General features: G+C 40.4%; 1 protein-coding gene across 1 annotated transcript in view; it reads right to left on the reverse strand.

Moving 5' to 3' along the window:
- Window positions 1-22,881, reverse strand: part of NFATC3 (nuclear factor of activated T cells 3) — a gene marked incomplete at its 3' end in the record, with an annotated part of 105,365 nt that overhangs the window by 63,405 nt on the left and 19,079 nt on the right.

Consider the following 22,881-nt stretch of genomic DNA (forward strand, 5'->3'; position numbering starts at 1 on the left):
CAAATCACTTAATCTCTCCAAGGCCTTAGTTTCCTTGCAGTAAAATTCATAACTTTTCTTTGTGTTAAGGAAATTTTTATGATTAACAGTAACAGCTTTTTCTTCCACAGTCACACCATCAAGATTCATACCTTTGGTCATAGCAGACCAGGTTATGAAAGTCCTGTGATGCCACTGGGTCATTTATCTCAACCAGAAAATAATTCACTGGAGCTTTAACTTACAATTGATTGTTAAAGCAATCCTAACAAGGACTGAACTTTTTAAATGCACCCCTTGCTGGAGTATTTAACACTAAACAGCTCCTGGCAAATTAGCTACTGAGAGTGTTTGTAGCAATAAGGATATTTTGCAACGTCACTTTTAGGAAAAAGTAATTATTATCCATTTTCACAGAGGCAGAAGAACTAAGCCCTAGTATAAGGTACTGGTTGAATACCTTCACTTTTCCCAAAGAGATCATCATTGGGAAACCAAAGATAAAACTGTTCACAGATACAACAGAGTGAAGCACCACCTCTTCTCAAAAGTACTCAAGATCACATTGTTTTATTACATTAGTACCCCCATCTTTAGACTTCTGGTGTTGCTATGATTAACCAGCATCCTACTATTTAACTATTTCCATAAGTCCTAGATTTCTGAGGCTGTTTTTCTATTAAACTGACATGAGGTAAGTAGAGTATCACTGGAAACACACAGGACTGTTTTTAAGACAAGCAACCTAACACAATAACTAACAGTAAGAACTCAATACATGATAACTACCCTGTCTTCCCCTTTTTAAAATTTAAGATTGGTATGCTATATTTTATTTTAACTCTAAAATATTAAATTGAATTTTTAAAAGTATACTACTCACAATACTTAATGAATCAAGAGAAATAGAAAGTCAGAGCTCCAAAGTAGTAAACCCCTATTTGACTGGGATAAAAAGCTAGAGGAAAGAGTTATTAAAAAACTAGAGGTCCAGTGCATGAAAACTCATGCACTGGAAGGTGGGGGGGGGGGTGTCCCTCAGCCCAGCCTGCCCCCTATCACAGTCCGGGAGCCCTCAGGAGGTGACCCGGCAATCAGGGGAAGGCGATGCCCCCATCACACCTCTGCTGCTGCCAATGCCGACAGCCCAAGCCTCAGCTGGCCCTGGTTACCTGAGCTTCAAGGTGGCCCTGGGCGGCTGGGCAGCCGCCATCCGAGGCTTGCCTGCACCTCGGGTCGGCCCTGGGTGGCTGGGGGGCTGAGGGGACTGGGGGACTCCGACGGGGCTGAGGGGACTGGGCACCACCATCTTGTGGCTGTGGGTGCCACCATCTTTGAGGGCATGGCAGTCAATTAGCATATTCCTTCCTTATTGGCTGTGGACGCCGCCATCTTTGAGGGTGGGGCAGTCAATTAGCACATTCCCTCCTTATTGGCTATGGGCGCTGCCATCTTTGAGGGTGGGATGGTCAATTAGCATATTCCCTCCTTATTGGCTGTGGGTGCGGCCATATTTGCCATGGCGTGAGGGTCAATTAGCATATTCCCTCTTTATTAGATAGGATAAACAACCGCTCTAGCCCATTTAGCTCAGTGGATAGAACATCGGCCCGTGGACTGAAGGGTCCCAGGTTCAATTCCGGCCAAGGGCACATGCCTGGGTTGTGGGCTCGATCCCCAGTAGGGGGCACGCAGAAGGCAGCTGATCAATGAATGATTCTTTCTCATCATTGATGTTTCTATCTCTCTCCCTCTCCCTTCTCTCTGAAATCAATTAAAAAATATATTTAAAAAAATAAACAACCACAAAGAAGAGGTTTGGAAAAAAATGGGGAGTGACTACTAATGGGCATTGGGTATCTTTCTGGAATAATGAAAATGTTCTAACGTTGATTATGATGATGGTTGCACTATTCTGTGAATATACTAAAAACTGCTGAATTGTACATTTTATTTTTTTAAATATATTTTATTGATTTTTTACAGAGAGGAAGGGAGAAGGATAGAGAGTTACAAACATCGATGAGAGAGAAACAACGATCAGCTGCCTCCTGCACACTCCCTACTGGGTATGTGCTCTCAAGCAATGTACATGCCCTTGACCGGAATCGAACCTGGGACCCTTCAGTCCACAGGCCGACGCTCTATCTACTGAGCCAAACCGGTTAGGGCTAAATTGTACATTTTAAATGGGTGAACTGTATGGTATATGAATTATATTTTAATAAAGCTGCTATAAAATAGAGAACATATTATGTAAATTTTATCCCAATTAAAATGTTTTTAAAATTAAAAATTTACTTATCTGACTGTAAGAAAATCATTAAAGAAAATTGTAAACACATGCTATCACCTAACAGTTAACATTTTCATACATGTCTTGATCTACATAGGTATATGTTTTATATAGTTGTGATGGTAACATTGCTTTAAGTTTTTTCTAACCTTTTATTGAAGTACAAAATACATACATAAAAGTGCACACAAGTATTCAGCTTGATAAATTTTCACTAACAGACACACCCTGTAACAGCCCCCTTAAAAAAAAAAAAAAGGAATATGAACATCCCAGAAGCTCCCTTTTGGCTCTCTTCTAAGTCATCACCTCTCCACCAAAAATAACACTATATATTAACTTCTAACAGTCTAGATTTGTTTTGCCTGTAAAACATACAACTTTGTCTTCCAATGTTTTTCTTATTTTCTTGTTGAATTTAATGAGCTAACTGACATTGGTTAATGAAATGATATAGGTTTCAGGTATACAATTCTATAATATATCATCTGTATATTGTATTGTGTGTTCACCACTGTCTTTTGACATTTTTTATATTTTATTGAGCTTTATAAAAAGTTTCTAAACAATTTTCAAGGCCATGTAAAATGTCAAGAGTCAAGTATCACATAAGGAAGCAACCCAAGTGCCCATCAAAAGACAAGTAGAGCCCTGGTCGGTGTGGCTCAGTTGATTGGGCATCATTCCATGCACCAAAAGGCTGCTGGTTCAATTCCCAATCAAGGACACAAGACTGGGTTGCAGGCTTGATCCTAGGTAGGGCGTGTGCAGGAGTCAGCAGATCATTACACTCTCATATTGATGTTTCTTTCACTCTCTTCCTCTCCCTTCCTTTCTCTCTAAAAAAAAATCAACAAACTATTCTTTTTTTAAAAAAAGTTGTAGTACATATATACAATGGAATATTACTCAGCCATAAAAAAGAATGAAGTCTTATCATTTGCAACAAAATGGATGGACCTAGGAGGTATTATACTAAGCGAAACAAGAGAAAGACAAATACCATATGATTTCACTTATATGTGGAATCTAAAGGACAAAATAAGCAAACAAAATTGAAACAGACTCATAGACAAGAGAAGAGATAGTTACCAGAGGGGAGGGGAGTTGTGAGACTGAGTGAAAGGGGGAAGGTGTTATCGATGGGGTGCTCTCCATGTCCCCACCTGTTGCCGGTGGAAGTGGAGCTCTTGGGGTGCCGTGGGAATAAGAATTTCTTGAGGCCACCATGGGAGGATGAGGCATTGTGGAAAGCTTTATTTCTGTGGAATTAAACCCCCGAGTTTCTAAGATCCCATCTCCCTCTGTCCTGCCATGGAAAAGGTCCCATTTTGTCTTCAACAGGGCTAAGATCAAAGCCAGTGCCCAGAGTTTCTGCTCCATATTTGCACAGTTCAATCCAGCATCTCACTAGGTTATAGCTTGTGTCCATTGTCTGTGGGGTCCCCATGGCCATGGGCCATACAGCTTCAAGGGCCAATGAGTATAGAGGCGCATGCCAAGTGCAGATCACAGAGCCAGCAAGAAACAGGAGCACTAGTGGGGAGAAAGGGAGAGGGAGGAGGGAGAGGGGAGAGGGAAAGAAAACAGGAGCACTAGCAGGGAGAGAGATCAGTCTTACGTCAGTTTCTCCAACCAAGATGTTATTTTTAAATTTAGTAGTAAAATAGCTCTATATGAACTGTGGTGTTTCTAGGCTTCAAAGAACCAGAAAACCCAATTCAAAGTAGTAGCTGAAAAGGGGGGATGGGAGAGGTTACTTATTATCCAATATAACAAGAGGTCCAAAGGTAGGACAGCTCCAGAATTGGTTATTTCATCAGTTGAACAAAATCACCAAGAAATCAGTTTCTTTCTATATCCACATTATTCCACTTTTTGGGGTGCTAACTTTGTGCTATTCACTTCAACTATATATGTGCATTTGTCCTAAACAAGAAGCAATGTGACCATTTACTTAATAGTTTTTTAGCAGCCCCTAATAGCTGTTATGTTCTTGACACTGAAAATAGGATTGTGTACAAGAGTACACAAAACAAAGTCCTCATCCTCACAGAACGTACATCCTAGTAACGTATGTAAGGGGTGACATCTGATTTAAGGAAAAATAAAATAGGGTAACGTGAAGAAAGTAAGAGAATGAGAGAAAGTTATTTTAGATATGGAATCTGGAAAGGCTCTTTCTCCAATATTTGAGGAGCTATCAAAAGGATATTTGGGCCCTAACCGGTTTGGCTCAGTGGATAGAGCTTCGGCCTGCGGACTGAAGGGTCCCAGGTTTGATTCCGGTCAAGGGCATGTACCTTGGTTGCGGGCACATCCCCAGTAGGGGATGTGCAGGAAGCAGCTGATTGATGTTTCTCTCTCATAGATGTTTCTGACTCTCTGTCCCTCTCCCTTCCTCGCTGTAAAAAATCAATAATATATATATATTTTTTAAAAGGATATTTGGAACTGAGCTATACAAAATCTAGGGGAAGAACACTGCAGGTAGAGGAAATAGTGTGTGCAAAGGCCTAAAGATGGAGGCTGGAGTAGTTTTGGAGTATGTGAGAAAAAGCAAGAAAGTCAGTGGGGCCCAGCCAGTGTGGCTCAGTAGTTGAGCACTGACCCATGAACAAAGAGGTCACCGGTTCGATTATCCGTGAGGCATATGGCTGGGTTGCAGGTTCGATCCCCAGTAGAAGGCATACAGGAGGCAGTCGATCGATGTTTCTCTCTCATTGATATTTCTATTTCTCTATCCTTCTCCCTTCCTCTCTCTAAAAATCAATAAAAAATATATTTAAAAAACAAAAAAGAAAGCGTGTGCGAATAAAATTGGGGGGTTAGAATGGTAAGAGATGGGGATGGCCGTGACCGGTTTAGCTCAGTGGATAGAGCGTTGGCCTGCGGAATGAAGATTCCCGGGTTCAATTCTGGTCAAGGCATGTACCTTGGTTGCGGGCACATCCCCGGGGGAGGTGGGGGGGAGGTGTACAGGAGGCAGATGATCGATGTTTCTCATTGATGTTTCTAACTCTCTATCCCTCTCCCTTCCTCTCTATAAGAAATCAACAAAGTATATTTTTTTAAAAAAGAGAGAGATGGGGATGAGGGGGGGCGGGGCACTAGCTAGTCAAGTAAGGCCTCATAAACCAGTAGAATGAATGGTTTATATTAGAACCCACTGTAGGGTTCTAAGCAAAGGAATGTCATGATCTGATATACATTTAAAAGACTATTGCAATAATCCACATACAAAATAATAGAGCATAAGACCTGGGTGGTGATGGTTTGTAAAAACAGAAAAGCAGTAAGAAATGAAGTGTTTTTTATTATTATTAAGGTAGAGCTGACAACTTGCCAATGAAATGGATGTGAGCAAGGGAGAAGTCAGGTATGGGGCCTGAACTATTATAAGAAAACTGGAGACCCAATACATGAAATTTGTGCAAGGGGCTTGGCCCTCGTAGCTCTGGCTTCATCAGGACGGTCGTCCAGAAGGTCGTTCGGCTGTCCGGTCTAATTAGCATATTATGCTTTTATTATTATAGATGAGAGAGCCCTGGCCTGTGTTTCTCCATGGTTAGAGCGTCAGCCCGCAGACTGAAGGGTCTCGGGTTCAATTCTCAGTCAAGGGCATGTACCTGGTCTGCAGGTTCAATCCCCAGCCCCAGTTGGGGTGCATGTGGGAGGCAACCAATTGATATATCTCTCTCACATCAATGTTTCTCTCTCTCTAACTCTCCCTCTCCCTTCCACTCTCTCTAAATAATGGAGAAAATGTCCTCTGGTGAGTATAACAAAAACAAACAAACAAAAAACTGTTAAGCTGGTCAATTTTATGTTATGTATATTTTATCACAATTTTTAAAAAATGGTGTCACCTTAGTTCAAAGGAGGACAAAACCCAACTCTGAATTCTTAGCAGTCACTGAATTCTTTGCCACCACACACTTGCAGTTAAAACATAAAAATCAAGTTTTATTTAAGAATGTTACTTGATAAAGTAGCAAAAATTATTAATTTATTGAACTTCAACCCTTTGAGTAAAAAAAGAAGGGTGAAAGGAAGTCATTCTTGAAAGACTATAGTTTCATTAAAACGTAATTATCGTACCAATGTCATTTCAGTGTTTGATGCTGAAATCCATACCCTTCCACCAAATAAACTTTAGATGAAGCAAACATATTCTGAATCAGAATGATGTCCTAAAGCATTGTAAATATTGGAATATAAAATGTGGGGGAATGCTGCTTCATCTTTTTCCTAAGTAGCTATTATAATCTCACTATGATAAACATTCCTAGGCCCAGATTCCCAACTCTAGACTTTTCAAATTCATGGTGCTTCAGAAATTTGACCATCTCAAGATTTATTTGGTATGTGTTCCTTTAGCCACCAGGGGGCCTCATGCAAGCATGCAAGTAATCTGGACAACAGAGGTTTTCTATGTATGGTTTTACACAATAAAGCAGGGGTTGGCAAAATACAGCTCATAGGCCAAACCTAACTTATTACCTGTTATTCTTACACAATTAAGGATGGTTTCAAATAGTTGAAAAAAGATTAAAATAATACTGTTCCATGACACAAAATGATGTGAAATTCAAATTCTGGATCCACAAATAAAGTTTTATTGGAACATCACCATGTTCATTTGTTTATGTATGGTCTACAGTTACTTTCACACAAGTATAGAGTTGAGTAACTGTGGGAGATACTGCTTCCCACTACTACCTGGAACACAAATTGTAGTGACACAGTTCTAACTTCACAGCATATTAAAAGGGCCAATAGCACATTAAAAGGGCCAAAGAGAATTTATCCCAGGAATGAAAAAGTGGTTCAATATATAAAATTTCCACATTACTAGAAAGAAGAGGGAAAACACATGATCATATGAATTGACACAGAAAAAAATATTTGACAGAACTCAACACTCTTTCGTGATTTAAACAAAACAAAACAAAAAAAACCTCTATTCCTATACTAGGAATAGAAAGGAACGTCCTTAAAATTATCAACGGCATTAATGAAAAACCCACAGCTAACATCATACTTAATGGTGAAAAACTGAAAGCTTTCCCCTAAGATAAAGAACAAGAAGATGGCAGCTTTCAATAATGTACTAGAAAGTCCTAGCCAGAACAATTAGGCAATAAGAAGAAATAAAAGACATCCACATTGTTAAGGAAGAAATAAATAAAACTATTTCTATTTGCAGATACATGATTCTATATATAGAAAGTCTCATATAATCCATAAAACACAACCAAAGCTGATAAATGAATTCAGGAAAGTTGCAGGGTAGAAGATAAAACACATAAAATTCAATTGTGCTTTTACACATTAACAATGAACAATCCAAAAAGAAAATTAAGAAAACAATTCTATTTGCAATAGCCTCCACAGAATACAATACTTAGGAATAAATTTAACCAAGGAAGTAAAAAGCTTGTATACTAAAAACTACAAAATATTGCTGAAAGAAATTAAAGACCTAAATAAATAATAAGATTTCTCTTGTTCATGAATTGGAAGTCTTAATATTGTTAACACTGCAATATTCCACAAAGCAGAGTCAATGCAATCCCTATTGAAATTTCTATGGGTTTTTCTGCAGAAATGGAAAGACCAATCCACAAATTTATATGGAACTGAAAGGGGCCCGAAACAGCTAAAATAATATTGAAAACAGTAACAACAAAGAAAGACAACTCACACTTCACAATTCAAAACTTATTACAGCCATAACCGGTTTGGCTTAGTGGATAGAGCGTCGGCCTGCGGACTGAAAGATCCCAGGTTCGATTCTGGTCAAGGGCATGTACCTTGGTTGTGGGCACATCCCCAGTAGGAGGTGTGCAGGAGGCAGCTGATCGATGTTTCTCTCTCATCGGTGTTTCTAACTCTCTATCCCTCTCCCTTCATCTCCGTAAAAAATCAATAAAATGTATATTTAAAAAAAAACTACAAAGCTACAGTAATCAAAACTGTGGTGTTGGCATATAATGGTTGATATATAGACTAATGGAACAGAACTGAGAGTCCAGAAATAAACCCAAACATCTATGGCCAACTATTTTTCACAAGAGTGCTAAGACAACTCAATGGGGGAAAGAATAGTCCAACAAACAATGCTGGGACAACTGGATAACCACATACAAAAGAATGAAATTAAACCCGTCCATCTCATATCTTATATAAAAATTATCCCCAAATAGACCAATGAGCTATATATAAGAGGTAAAAATCATGAAACTCTTAGAAGAAAATACTAGTATAGGTATGTACCTTCATGACCTCAGATTTGGCTATGGGATTCTTAGATTTGATACTAAAAGCATGAGCAACAAAATAAAAACTAGATAAAATGGACTTCATAAAAATTAAAAACGTTTGTGCATCAAATGGTACTATCAAGAAAGTGAAGACAGACAACAGTGTGGTGATTGTGGGGGATGAAGTGGATGGAGGAGGGTATCTATCTATCTATAATATATATAAAATAAAGAGCTAATATGCTAATTAGACCAAATAGCAGAACGACCGTCCAGACAACCTTCTGGACGAAGCTGGGGCTGGGAGGGCCAGCCGAGGCTGCGAGGGGCTGCAAGGGCTGGCCCAGACTGTGAGGGGCGGCCAAGGCAGCCAGGGCTGCGAGGGCTAAGCCCTTTGCACAAATTTTGTGCACTGGGCCTCTAGTATATATACAAAAGGCTAATATGCTAAGTGTCCGACTCTCCAACCTGTCACTATGACACACACTGACCACCAGGGGGTAGGCGCTCAACACAGAAGCTGCCGTGATGTGCACTGCCCATTTACAGAGAAACAGCACCGTGGACCTGGTGCCCACAAAGCAACACTCGGCTTCCCTGAAGTGGGACATAGGCCCCACCACCACCCTGGTGCAACAGCCCACCAAATCGCAGCAGACGCTGCCAAGACTCTATAGCACAAATGGTGGTCCACAGCCCAGCCCAGCCCAGCCCAGAAACGGTCACTGTGGGCACCGGGTAATGACGTCATGTAGCAATGCCCAGCTTTCTCTCCCTTGCAATGACTAGCCTCCTTGGAGTTTCTTCAGCCCAGGAACACAACTTGCTTTATAGCCAGGTGGAAACATTTTACACTTTAACCAAATGTCTGTGAAGCATTTTCTCGTGCCTCATCTCATTTGATCCTCACAGAAGTCCTGAAGTATGTAGAAAGGAGACTTGATGGGATCCTATTTTCTTTTCATTTGCTGGAAAATGGAGATTTAGAAAGCTTAGAAACTTGACCCAACTGAACAGAAGAAATGGTGAACCTTAAAAATGACTTCAGGTTTTCTCACTGTACAGAATATAGTCAAACACTGCTATAGTTAAATATTTTACCCTTTGTTCTCCCTGCGTGATCTACAATGATAATCTGCTTCGTGTTGATATTTACTGCTGTGTTGCTGACAATTACCTGAAAGAGAAGTTGGGGTGCTTCACTGTGCTGGAAAAAGTTTAGCTACATCAGAAAGCAGGTCTAATTAAGCAAGTTTATTCTATATCTATAAAAGGCTAAGTTGACTCGCACATGCACAATACATAGAAAGCTCTTGCTGGCACCAATTGCACGCATGTGTTTTGATCTGTCATTGTCGATCGTGAATTTGGTTGACATTTCTATTATAGAGGAAGGGCAAATAGCGATATTAAAATATTTCTTCTAATTAATTTCCTTTCAATGTGCACAAATCTCTATACTTGGCCACTAGTAGGTGGTATAAATGGTGATGGAGGAGACCTGACTTGGGGTGATAAACACACAATACTATGTACAGATGATGTGTTGTAGAATTGTGCACCTGAAACCTGTATATTTTTGTTAAACAGTGTCACCCCAATAAATACAATGCAAAAAAAGGAAAGTGAAGACAACCCAAAAAATGGGAGAAAATATTTGCAAATCACATATCTAATATATAATTACCAGAATATACAAAAAACTCTTACAGTTCAACAAAAGATAACCCAATTTAAAAATGGAAAAAGGACTTAAATAGACATTTCTCCAAAGAAGATATATGAATTTTGAATAGCACATAAAATGATGTTCAACGTCACTGGTTGGTCATTAAGGAAATGCAAATCAAACCACAAAGAGATACCATTTCACACCCACTAGGATGGCTTTAATTTAAAACACACACACACACACACACACACACACACACACACTCACAGAAAATAAGAGTTGGTGAGGATGTGGAGAAATAGCAACCCTTATACATTAGTGGTGACAAAGTAAAATGGTGCAGCGAAATAGTTTGACAGTGCCTCAAAATATTAAACATATAATTAGCACAGGACCCAGCAATTCCACCTCTACCGTACATATACACCCAAGAGAATGCAGACATTTCATCACAGAAAACTACTAAAATGTTTATAGCAACATTATCCATAATAGCTAAAAGGTAGAAACAACCCAAATGTCTATCAATAGATGGATGGGGAAGCAAATTATGGTGCATATATACAATATGGACAGATGCTGCAACCTGGTGAACCTGGAAAACACCATGCTAAGGGAAAGAAGCCAGACAAAAAAGGTCACATATTGTATGATGCCTTTTGCCTTTTATATGATGTATCTAAATAGTCAAAATCATAGAGACAGAAAGCAGATTAGAAGTCATCAGAGGACAGGGGGTGGAGTAGGAGGGGTTAGTAATAGTTGGTAACTTAATGGTGATGGGTGGGGTCTTTTTGGTTTTTTGGTGTTTTTTGTTTGTTTGTTTGTTTGTTTTTATTGATTTCAGAGAGGAAGGGAGAGGAGAGCCCACAACCCGGGCATGTGCCCTTGGCCGGAATCGAACCTGGGACCCTTCAGTCCGCAGGCCGATGCTCTATCCACTGAGCCAAACTGGCTAGGGCTGGGTTTTTTTTTTATTTTTTTTTTTTGTTTGTTTGTTTTTTATTGATTTTAGAAAGGAAGGAGAGAGAGAGAGAGTGAGAAACATTAATTATGAGTGATAATCACTGATTGGCTGCCTCCTCCTCCACGCCCCCAACTGGGGATTGAGCCCGCAACAAGCATGTGCCCTGACCCAGAATCAAACTAGTGACCTCTTTTCCTAGGTCAACACTCCACCACTGACCAACACTGACTGGGCTTAATTGTATACTTTTAAGTGGTTAATTGTATGTTATGTAATTTTCACCTCAATAAATAACAAAAACAAATTGAAAGACCTTCCAACAGTGAACTGAAGACACACACTTGCCATTCCCAACTGAAACTCCACTAAATGATAGCAAAACACTTTTTTTTAAGAGTGTAAACTCACAAAAACAAAAAGGACAGGTGAAACCATGGCAATAACAATTTTAGAAGCTGGAATGCAGTACTCATGGTAAGTGATTTAGCACCTGAAAAAGCTAAAACTTAAGCCAACAGTGAAAAGAAAACTGATTTCCAACAAAAACCACTCAACATTCAGGAAATGTGCTACCATCAAGTACTTTTGAAAGTGGAGGTGAAGACAAACCTGAAAACAAGATTGGCACAAAGCTTGTTCAAGGGTTGCAGTTAGCAAGTGCCGCTTATGATTAAAGAACTGTCATTAATATTTTGATGCCCCATTTTAAAAAATAAGCAGATAGCCCTAACCGGTTTGGCTCAGTGGATAGAGCGTTGGCCTGGGGACTGAAGGGTCCCAGGTTCGATTCCGGTCAAGGGCATGTACCTTGGTTGCGGGCACATCCCCAGTAGGAGGTGTGCAGGAGGCAGCTGATCCATGTTTCTCTCTCATCGATGTTTCTAACTCTCTATCCCTCTCCCTTCCTCTCTGTAAAAAAATCAATAAAATATAATAAAAAATAAATAAATTATATATATATATATATATATATATATATATTTTTTTTTAAAAAGCAGATAGCCATATATCATCAAATATCTGAGAAAAGCTTCAATATTAAAGACAAGTGAAAAGTGGAGGAAAAAGTCTACACAGTAAGAGGGAAACCTAAACCTATCCTCTATAACAGTGATGGCGAACCTATGACACGCGTGTCAGCACTGACACGCGTAGCCATTTCTGATGACACGCGGCAGCTGAGGCGGCCGCATGCCGAGGATGAAACATTTGCTGCTCCTGAGGATGAAACATTTGCGAAATAATGTTTTTTCCTCAAAGTGACACACTACCCGAGTTATGCTCAGTTTTTTGGCAAAGTTTGACACACCAAGCTCAAAAGGTTGCCCATCACTGCTATAACCTGAGAAAAAAAGATACTGTAACCTTGAAACAAGAACATGTGCTTGTTAAAAAAGATAAAATAGGCATGCTCTCCCTTCTGGCGCACCTCACCCCCGTCCCCCCTCGTCCCCATCTTCTTCCTCCACAGGTGTGCATCTCCTAAACTCCAACGGCAACCCCGACAGGACTTGCAACCTGGAAAGCAGAGCAGTGGGCAGCCTAAGCCCTTCTTTGTTTTACAGTCCCCAGCTTTAATAAATGTACTCTCAAAAAATAAAAATAACAATGGTAAGATATGTACACATATAATACCTTAATAAAAATAAAATAAAAAATAAGCCCTGACGGAGAAACCTGCCCTCTTAGGGCTGCGCAGACGGAAACCAAGTTTGTCTGCGCCATTCTGAGACTCCGCCCCATCCAAGCTGAGCACAGCCCTCCCAGTGACTGGATTTCTCGTTCGGGAGAAAAACAAAACCTCCGGTCTGCACTGAAATCCAGCCCCAGCTGGGGAGAAACTGGTCTGTTAGGCAGCGGGAGAGGCTTGAAAGCTGCCTTCTCTCAGAGGCGCGCAGCCATTAATTTGGGCACGGAGAAACCGCCCCTCTTAGGGCGGAGCAGACGGGAAACCAAAGCTTGTCTGCGCCACCCTGAGACTCCGCCCCATCCAAGCTGAGCACAGAAGCTCTCCTAGCAGAGACACTGCTGATCCTCACAGCCAACTGGCTTGGAGATCAATTCCCGCCAGTGATACCAACAATCCCAACCACTCTGAACTCCAGTTTCTGGGGACACGTGGGGGACCCAGACGCCTACGGGACTCTCGGCCATCGGTCGGAGAGTGAGAGTGACTTTTCTGTCGGTGTGGACGACACCAGACTTCAACCACTCTCATAAGAGACACATTCAAGAGGCAGACTCAGTGAGCACCAAAGCCCTACTGTGTCTCCAGCACAGCAATTCTTCCGTTATAGACACAGCAGGCCCTCACAACCAATTGGACTGGAGGTCAATTCCTCCCAGTGTACCAACAGCAATCAGGGCTTTTAACTACACCAAGACTTTCCACTCAGCCCACAAAGGGGAGTACCAAGAGCGACCACCTAGGGTGATAGGGGAAGCTGAGCTACCAGCCCCTATAGGTTACCGACCACACAAAGCCACTCCATCAACACAGGGAGGCAGCCAAAATGTGGAGACATCGCAGTATGTCACAAGTAGGAGAGATAGATGAAAGCAAACTAATGGATGACACAGTGTTCAGAACCATATTTATAAGGTTACTCAAGAATCTTCTAAAAACTGCTGAGAAACTTGAAGAGACCTTCGAGGACCTTAATGAGAATACCAAAAAAATGGAAAAGGACCAGTCAGAAATTATGCATACACTGTCTGAAATAAAGAATATACAGAGTAGACCACCGCACCCGAAGAGTCAAACCAAAGATCTGGAATATGAGGAAGAAAAAACACCCAACCAGAGAGGCGGAAAGAAAGAAGAATCCAAAAGTGTGAGGATAGCATAAGGAGCCTCCAGGATGGCTTTAAGCGTACCAATATCCGAATTTTTGGGGTGTCAGAAGAGAGAGAGCAAGATACTGAAAACCTATTTGAAGAAATAATGACAGAAAACTTCACCCACCTGGTGAAAGAAATAGACATACAAGTTCAGGAAGCGCACAGAACCCCAAACAAGAGGAATCCAAAGAGGACCACACCAAGACACATCATAATTAAAATGCCAAGGGCAAAAGACAAAGAGAGAATCTTACAAGCAGCAAGAGAAAAACAGTTAGTTACCTACAAGGGAGCACCCATACGACTGTCAGCTGATTTCTCAACAGAAACTATGCAGGCCAGACGGGAATGGCAAGAAATATTCAAAGTGATGAATAGCAAGAACCTACAACCAAGACTACTCTACCCAGCAAAGTTATCATTCAGAATTGAAGGGCAGATAAAGAGCTTCACAGATAAGAAAAAGCTAAAGGAGTTCATCACCACCAAACCAGTATTATATGAAATGCTGAAAGGTATTCTTTAAAAAGAGGAAAAAGAAGAAAAAAGTAAAGATAAAAATTATGAACAACAAATATCTATCAACAAGTGATTCTAAAAATCAAGTGAATTCAAAATCTGAGGAACAGAATAAACTGGTGAACATAATAGAATCAGAGGCATAGAATGGGAGTGGATTGATAATTCTCAGGGGGAAAGGGGTGTCTGTGTGGGGGGTATAGGAAGAGACTGGACAAAAACCATACACCTATGGATAAGGACAACAGGGGTTGCGGGAGGGAACCGGGTGATGGGGAGATCTGGGGGGAAAAAGGGAGAAACAATTGTAATAATCTGAACAATAAAGATTTATTTAAATTAAAAAAAAAATAAGCCCTGGCCGTGTGGTGGCTCAATTGGTTGAAGTGTTATCTCATACACCAAAAGATTTCAGGTTCCATTCCTGGTCAAGGCACATAGGAGGAAAAAGGAGGTGAAACCATGGCAACAACAAAAGTAAAAGAATTTTTCCAAAGGGTTAAGCAGACAAATAGGAAATGGAAGAGAATATTAAAATTTGTCTAGGAGTCCCACAGTTGAAACTTCTAGTTCCAGAAGAAAACAGAAAATGAAGAGAAAGAAATAAAGCATCACTGAGGACTAGCACAATGAATGAAAACAGATCCATACTAACGTACATCATGAAATTTCACAACATAAAGGACAAAGAAAAGAATCTAAGAGACTGGGAGGAGGGGAACAGATACACATGAAGAACGGTATTAGAATGTTATCAGACTTCTCAAGAGCAAAACTGGAAGCTAGAAGAAAATGGAGAGCAATACCCTCAAAATTTTGAGAGAAATTTTTTTTTTTTAAAAGAGAGGGTTTTGTTTTTTTAAATATATTTTATTGATTTTTTTTACAGAGAAGAAGAGAGAGGGATAGGGAGTTAGAAACATCGATGAGAGAGAAACATCGATCAGCTGCCTCTTGCACACCCCCTACTGGGGATGTGCCCGCAACCAAGGTACATGCCCTTGACCGGAATCGAACCCGGGACCCTTCAGTCCGCAGGCCGACGCTCTATCCACTGAGCCAAACCGGTTTCGGCTTGAGAGAAATTTTTATCTAGAATTCTACATCAGCAATAATTAAGTGTGAGGGGATAATAAAGACATTCTAAAATATGTAAGGTACCAAAAATTTACCTCCCATAGCCTTCAGCTACTGGAGGAAGTACTCCACCAAAATGAGTGCAAAATAATCAAATAAAAGAGGACATGTGTCTAAGAAACATGTGATCCATCACAACAGAAAGGCGAAGGGACTCCTCAAAATGATAGAGAGGGGAGATCTCAGAATGGCAGATGTACACAGCCCAGTTCAGATTACAAAAGTTTAGAAGGCTCTGAGGGAGAAGTCTCCAAGAAAATAAAATTGACATACTAACTTAAGTGTTGAGATGAGATTCAGGCACTTTAGGAATTAATTAGCATAAGTACACAGAAAAATAATAACAACAATCGCTAATTCTAGAAAAAAAAACTGTACAAGGAAGCAAAATAATAATATTATAACATATGACTTAGCTATGAATAGCACAATATGTAGTCATAATAATGAAAACAATATTCATTTAACCACAATAAAGATATAACTATATTGAGGGATGAGAAATGTGCCCATGTGTAATTGGGAATGACAATGTACTAAACTTCACTTTCTACAATGGAAAGTCAAAAGAAAATGGTTAAAACTGAAAACATTAAGTAGCAGTAAGAGCATTTTATCTAGAAATCTGAAGGCAAATACCAAAAGAAACTGATAAAAGAAATGAAAGCAATTGCCACGAGGCAGGGGAAAAAGGAAAGTGAGGTAGAGGCAGAGTCAAGGAACTTTTCCACAATAAGCTTTACTGAACACTTTGGTTTTTTAAGCAAAGCATGTATAATAACTTCGATAATACTTGTAATAACTTAAAAAAAAAGAAATAGAACTTTGCAAGAAAAATGAGATTTAACAAGCCATCAATTGGCTACATTCAAGACAATTCACCAAACTTGGAAAGGAAAATTATTAGCACATTAGAAAGGAAATTAGAACAAAAATGATTAGTGATTTTAAAAGAAGGAAAATTAACGTTGAAAATGACATTATATGAACACAGCTAGAGTCAGGGGGAAAATTCAACAAGAAGCAAAAGAAAGTGAACTAATTTATCCCCAAGTTTATTAAGCAAAGGAAATCCACTTTATTCAAGAACATATTAAGCACAGTGTAGCCCTGGCTGGCATGGCTCAGTTGGTTGAGCGTTGTCCCATACATGGAAGAAAGGTCGTTGGTTCAGTTCCCAGTCAGGGCACATGCCCAGGTTGTAGGTTAGGTCCCTAATAGGGGTGCGTGCGGAAGGCAACCCATTGATGTTTCTCTCACATCGCTGTTTCTCTCTTTCCTTTCCTCTCTCTCCTCTTTCTCCCTTCCTCTTTCTCTAAAATCAATAAAAATATATTTAAAAAAAGAAGAAGAAGCCCAGTGTGCTAGAATAAATGTGGAATTTCACACAGGTACTCAATTCCACTATATCCTACCAAAACAAAAAGCAAATACTTCCTGAGAAGAGTTTTAAAAAATAAATGATTCCACTATTTTTGGGTTCTATCATTGCTGAAAAACAATAATAATAATAATAATAATGATAATAATGATAATAATAAACAGTTGATCAAAGGAATTCTTACAACAAAAAGAAAAAAATGGGAGAATCATTTGACAACCATTTACAGTACATTGCACTACAATACTTGATTGTAGGAACAAAGTCAACATTAATAAAACAGTATAGAAATAGTGCTGCAATCACAGCTTAACATCCACATGTAGGAAAAAATAAATACAGTCAATTTACAACTCAGAGAACACAGAATAAGTATTAGTATGCTTTTGTTTAAATACACACACACACACACACACACACACACACACACACACACACACACTAGACCAGTGGTGGGCAAACTCATTAGTCAACAGAGCCAAATATCAACAGTACAACGATTGAAATTTCTTTTGAGAGCCAAATTTTTTAAACTTAAACTACATAGGTAGGTACATTGTTATTAACTTAATTAGGGTACTCCTAAGCTGGCCTTTGTTAAAAACTCAAGGGGCCAAAGAGCCGCATGTGACTCACGAGCCGCAATTTGCCGACCACTGTGCTAGACAATGGCTGCTATTATGGAAGACAAAACTTAGAATGACCAGGAGAAGCTGGGGGGGGCGGGGCGTCCCTTAAAAGGAGAGAGAGAAAAAAGTGGTCTAATTATGATTCCAACACAAATACAGAATAAAACCACACTAAACAAAAATTAGATTGTGCATCATAGTATTTAGGAGGTAGTATGGAATATCGTAACAAGTGGAGGACAGGGAATCAAAGGAGAAAAATAGAATAGAGAACACTGACTTTGGAGTCAAATACATCACTTAGTTTCAAGTTAGTCTGTCTGAGTTTCAACTGCCTTATCTGTAAATTGAGGATAATATCTACACTGCAGGGTTGTTGTGAGGATTCTAGATAATCTGTATCAACATCTATCATCATATCCAAAACAGACATCATATAAATGTTAGATTTATTATATATAACATTAATAAAACAGAAACCTGGGTCTCAACAACATGCATATTACTATTGACTATAATTTTTAAGTCAATAGGGTTCTATTACTTAAAAAACAGCATATTATCTATAATAATAAACGCATAATATGCTAATTAGACCAGACGTCCTTCTGGACGACCTTCTGGAAAAAGCCGGGGCTGCGAGGGAAGCCCGGGTCCCGGAGGGAAGCTGGTGCCGGCAGCTGGGAGGAGGAAGGCCTACTCTTGCATGAATTTCATGCATCAGGCCTCTAGTCAGATAATAAAAGCATAGTATAAAAAATGTTAGCCCTAGCTGGTTTGTCTCGGTGGATGGAGCAACGGCCTGTGGACTGAAGGGTCCCAGGTTCGATTCCGGTCAAGGGCATGTACCTTGGTTGAGGGCACATCCCCAGTGGGGGGGTGCAGGAGGCAGCTGATCGATGTTTCTCTCTCATCGATGTTTCTAACTATCCCTCTCCCTTCCTCTCTGTAAAAAATCAATAAAATATATTTAAAGTAGTCCTGTAATGAATCACATCAGTAAGTCCTTTACCAAGTGATATGAACACTACTCTTTACAATTTCAATGAGTATACATACAAAATGCATATTTTCTAGAAAGAAATTCATGTAATATAGTCCTTCCATTCCTCCCAAATACAACAATCTTTTATTTATTGATTTGTGAGAGAGAGGAGGAAGAGAGAGATGGAGACAGAGACAGAGACAGACATTGACTTGTTCCACTTATTTATGCATTCACTGGTTGATTCTTGTATGTGCCCGGACCCAGACTGGGAATCAAACCCTGGCATATCGGGAGGATGTTCTAACCAACTAAGCTAGGGTCAGCGCTCTTTTAGATAGAATTTCTTCTCTTAATCCCTTACTACTCTGCACTTTTCCCCTGGGCTTCAGGCTACTGACAAGGATGACACCTCCCACCTGACTTCTGTCTGCTCTCAATCTCTTAACAGGAGGTTCCCTTGACTGGTTTGGCTCAGTGGATAGAGCGTCTGCCTGCGGACTGGGGGGGGTCCCAGGTTCGATTCCGGTCAGGGGCATGTACCTTGGTTGCGGGCACACCCCAATGGGGGGTGTGCAGGAGGCAGCTGATCGATGTTTCTCTCTCATTGATGTTTCTGACTCTCTATCCCTCTCCCTTCCTCTCTGTGGAAGATCAATAAAAAATATATATATATTTTAATATATTTTATTGATTTTTTACAGAGAGGAAGGGAGAGGGATAGAGAATTAGAAACATCAATGAGAGAGAAACATCAATCAGCTGCCTCTTGCACACCCTCTACTGGGGATGTGCCCGCAACCAAGGTACATGCCCTTGACCGGAATCGAACCCGGGACCCTTCAGTCCGTAGGCTGACGCTCTATCCACTGAGCCAAACCGGTTTCGGCAATAAAATATATTTTTTAAAAATAGTGATATGTAGCCCTAACTGGTTTGGCTCAGTGGATAGAGCATCAGCCTGCGGACTGAAGGGTCCCAGGTTCGATTCCAGTCAAGGGCATGTACCTTGGTTGCGGGCACATCCCCAGTAGGGAGTGTGCAGGAGGCAGCTGATCGATGTTTCTCTCTCATCGATGTTTCTAACTCTCTATCCTTCTCCCTTCCTCTCTGTAAAAAATCAATAAAATATATATTTAAAAAAAATAGTGATATGTAATAAAATAATAAAAAATATATAATCCTACATAATAAAAAGGTAATATGCAAATTGCATCACTCCGCTACGCCCACGATTGGGCCGGCTGGAGGCGCGGGGGGCGGGACTCAGGGTGGCCGATTGGCTGGCGGTAGGAGTGGGGGGCGGGGACACGCGAGTCCCCGACCCCCGCTCCTCCCGCCGGCCGTTGGCCGGCGCTGTTTAGGCCTGCGCTGCGGAAGGACCCATGGGGCCGGCGGAAGACGCTGGTGGCGGAACTCGGGGTGGCCGATTGTGTGGCTGCCAGCACCAGTTTTCCGCCAGCAGCCGTTTTCCTCTGGCCACCCGCCCGATCGGAGCGCCTCCTGATCGGAGTTCCTCTCGGGGTGCTGGCGGGAGGCGCTCTGATCGGCGGGTGGCCAGAGGAAAACTGCTGCTGGCGGAAAACTGGTGCCGGCAGCCAGGTGAAGGAAAAGTCTATTGCACGAAACTTCGTGCAATGGGCTCCTAGTAAAATAATAAAGGAAATGGAGGGAGACATTTTATTCATGGATTGGAAGACTTATTACTGATAGCAGTTCTCCCAAAACTGTTCTCTAGATTCAATACAATCCTAATCAAAATTCTGATAGGTAATTTTGTAGAAATTAGCAAGCTGATTCTAAAATTTATATAAAAAGTCAAAGGTTTTAGAATAGCCAAAAAATTTTGATAACGAACATAGTTGAAAAAGTGACACTATTTGATTTCAAGAGTTACTATAAAGGTACAGTAATCATGATATTGCAGTTTCAGTAAAGGACACAGAGCTCAAAATAGAACAGAGTCCAAAAGTAAACTCACCCATGTATAGTCAACTAATTTTTGACAAAGGTGCAAAGACAAAGCCATGGAGAAAGGACAGCCTTTTCAAATTATTAGCCAGGGTGTGGAGAAATTGGAACTTTAGAGATAGCCTTTTCAATAAATGGAGCTAGAAGAACTGGATATCCATATGTTAAAAACAATGAACTTGGGGCCTGGCCAGGTAGCTCAGCTGGTTGGAGCATCCTTCCATATACCAAAAACATTGCAGGTTCAGGGCATGTATAGGAGGCAACTGATCAATGTTTCTCTCACATCGCTATCTCACTCTTTCCCTTCTTCTCTCTCTGAAAATCATTAGAAACATATCCTCAGATGAGGATTAAAAAACACACAAAAACAATGAACTTGGGTCCATACCTTACATCATACGCACACACAAAAACTCAAAATAGATCATAGACCTAAATGTAAAATTGAAAACTCTAAAACCTCCAAAAGAAAATATTTGCAAACTTAGTTTAAGCAAAGATTTCTTAGATATAACATCAAAAGTATAATCCATAAAAGAACAAATTGATAAATCAAATTTCACTAAAACTAAAAACTTCTGTAAAACACACTGTTAATGAAAAGACAAGCCATAGATTGGGAAAAACTCTTTGTAAGGTGTATATCTGATAAAAAGATGTGCCTAAAAATAGTAAAGAATTCTCAACACTTAAGAAAATCCAGTTTTAAAAGAGGCAAATACTTCAATGGACACTTGACTAAAAATGATAGATGATAAAAACAATGCTTAATAGTATTAGTCATTAGGGAAATATAACTTAAAGCCGTAATGAGATACCACTACTCTTCAGAATGGCTGAAATAAGAAATAGTGATACCACTAAATGGTGCCTAAGATGCAGAGAAACTGGGCAACGTATGCTCTGCTGGTGGGAATGTAAAAGTTTGGCAGTTTCTTACAATACTAAACTCCCATATTGGAGGTTGGGCGGCAACTATTTTTGGGGAACTAACAACCAAAGAAATAAAAACATATTCACACAAAAACCTGTACATAAATGTTCATGGTAACTTTATTCATAATAGCCAATAATTGGCAATAACCAAATGTCCTTCAATGGGTAAAGGTTAAATATCATGGAATACTACTTAGTAATTAATTAGTTAATTAGTAATTAAAAGGAACAAACTTAATATATGCAACAGCTTGTAAGGATTGCTAAGGAATTAGACTAAGTGATAAAACCCAACCTTAAAAGATTAAATACTATATGACTCAATTTATATAACATTTTCTTGAAATATAATTATGGAGATGGAGAATAGTTAGTGGTTTCCAGGAATTAGAGACTGGGGAGGGGAAGAAGGAGGAAAGTGGGTGTGACCATAAAGAAGTTAGTGAGATGGAACTTTGTGGTAATGGAACAGTTCTGTATCTTGACTGTGGTGATGGTTACACGAATCAACATGTGTGATAAACTGCATAGAACTACAAACACACAAATGAGTGCATGTAAAATTGATGACATCTGAATAAGTTTGGTGGATTGTACCAATGTTATTTTCCTGGTGCTGATATACTATAGTCATGCAAGATGAAACTGGAGAAAACCAAGCGAAGGATACCCAGAGAAACTATAATTATTTCAAAATAAAAAGTTTTAAATAGGCAAGACCTGAACAGACACTTCACCAAAAAAGATATACAGATAGCAAAAAAAAAGGGCATAAAAAGATGTTCAGTGACATTAATCATTAGGGGAATCCTATCTAATAAAGAGGGAATATGCTAATTGACCCTCAAGCCATTGCAAATATGGCGGCGCCCACAGCCAATAAGGAGGGAATATACTAATTGACTACCCTGCCGTCAAAGATGGCGGCACCCACAGACAATAAGGAGAGAATATACTGACTGCCCCACCCTCAAAAATGGCGGCTCCCATAGCCAGTAAGGAGGGAATATGCTAATTGACTGCCACATCCTCAAAGATGGCAGCGCCCACAGCCACAAGATGGCGGTGCCCAGTCCCCTTGGCCCCACCAGGGCAGCAGGCGCACGGCAAGGCCGGGCCCGCCCGCTCCACGCGCCTGCCTCAAGAGTCCCCCAGTTCCCTCAGCCCCCCAGCCGCCCAGGTCCGGCTCGAGGCATAGGCAAGCCTCGGATGTCAGCTGCCCAGCTGCCCAGGGCCAGCCAAGGCTCAGGTAACCAGGGCCAGCCGAGGCTTGCGCTGCCGGCAATGGCAGCAGCAGAG

This window comes from Cnephaeus nilssonii (assembly GCF_951640355.1).
Source record: "Cnephaeus nilssonii genome assembly, chromosome: 20".
Lineage (NCBI taxonomy): Eukaryota > Metazoa > Chordata > Mammalia > Chiroptera > Vespertilionidae > Cnephaeus > Cnephaeus nilssonii.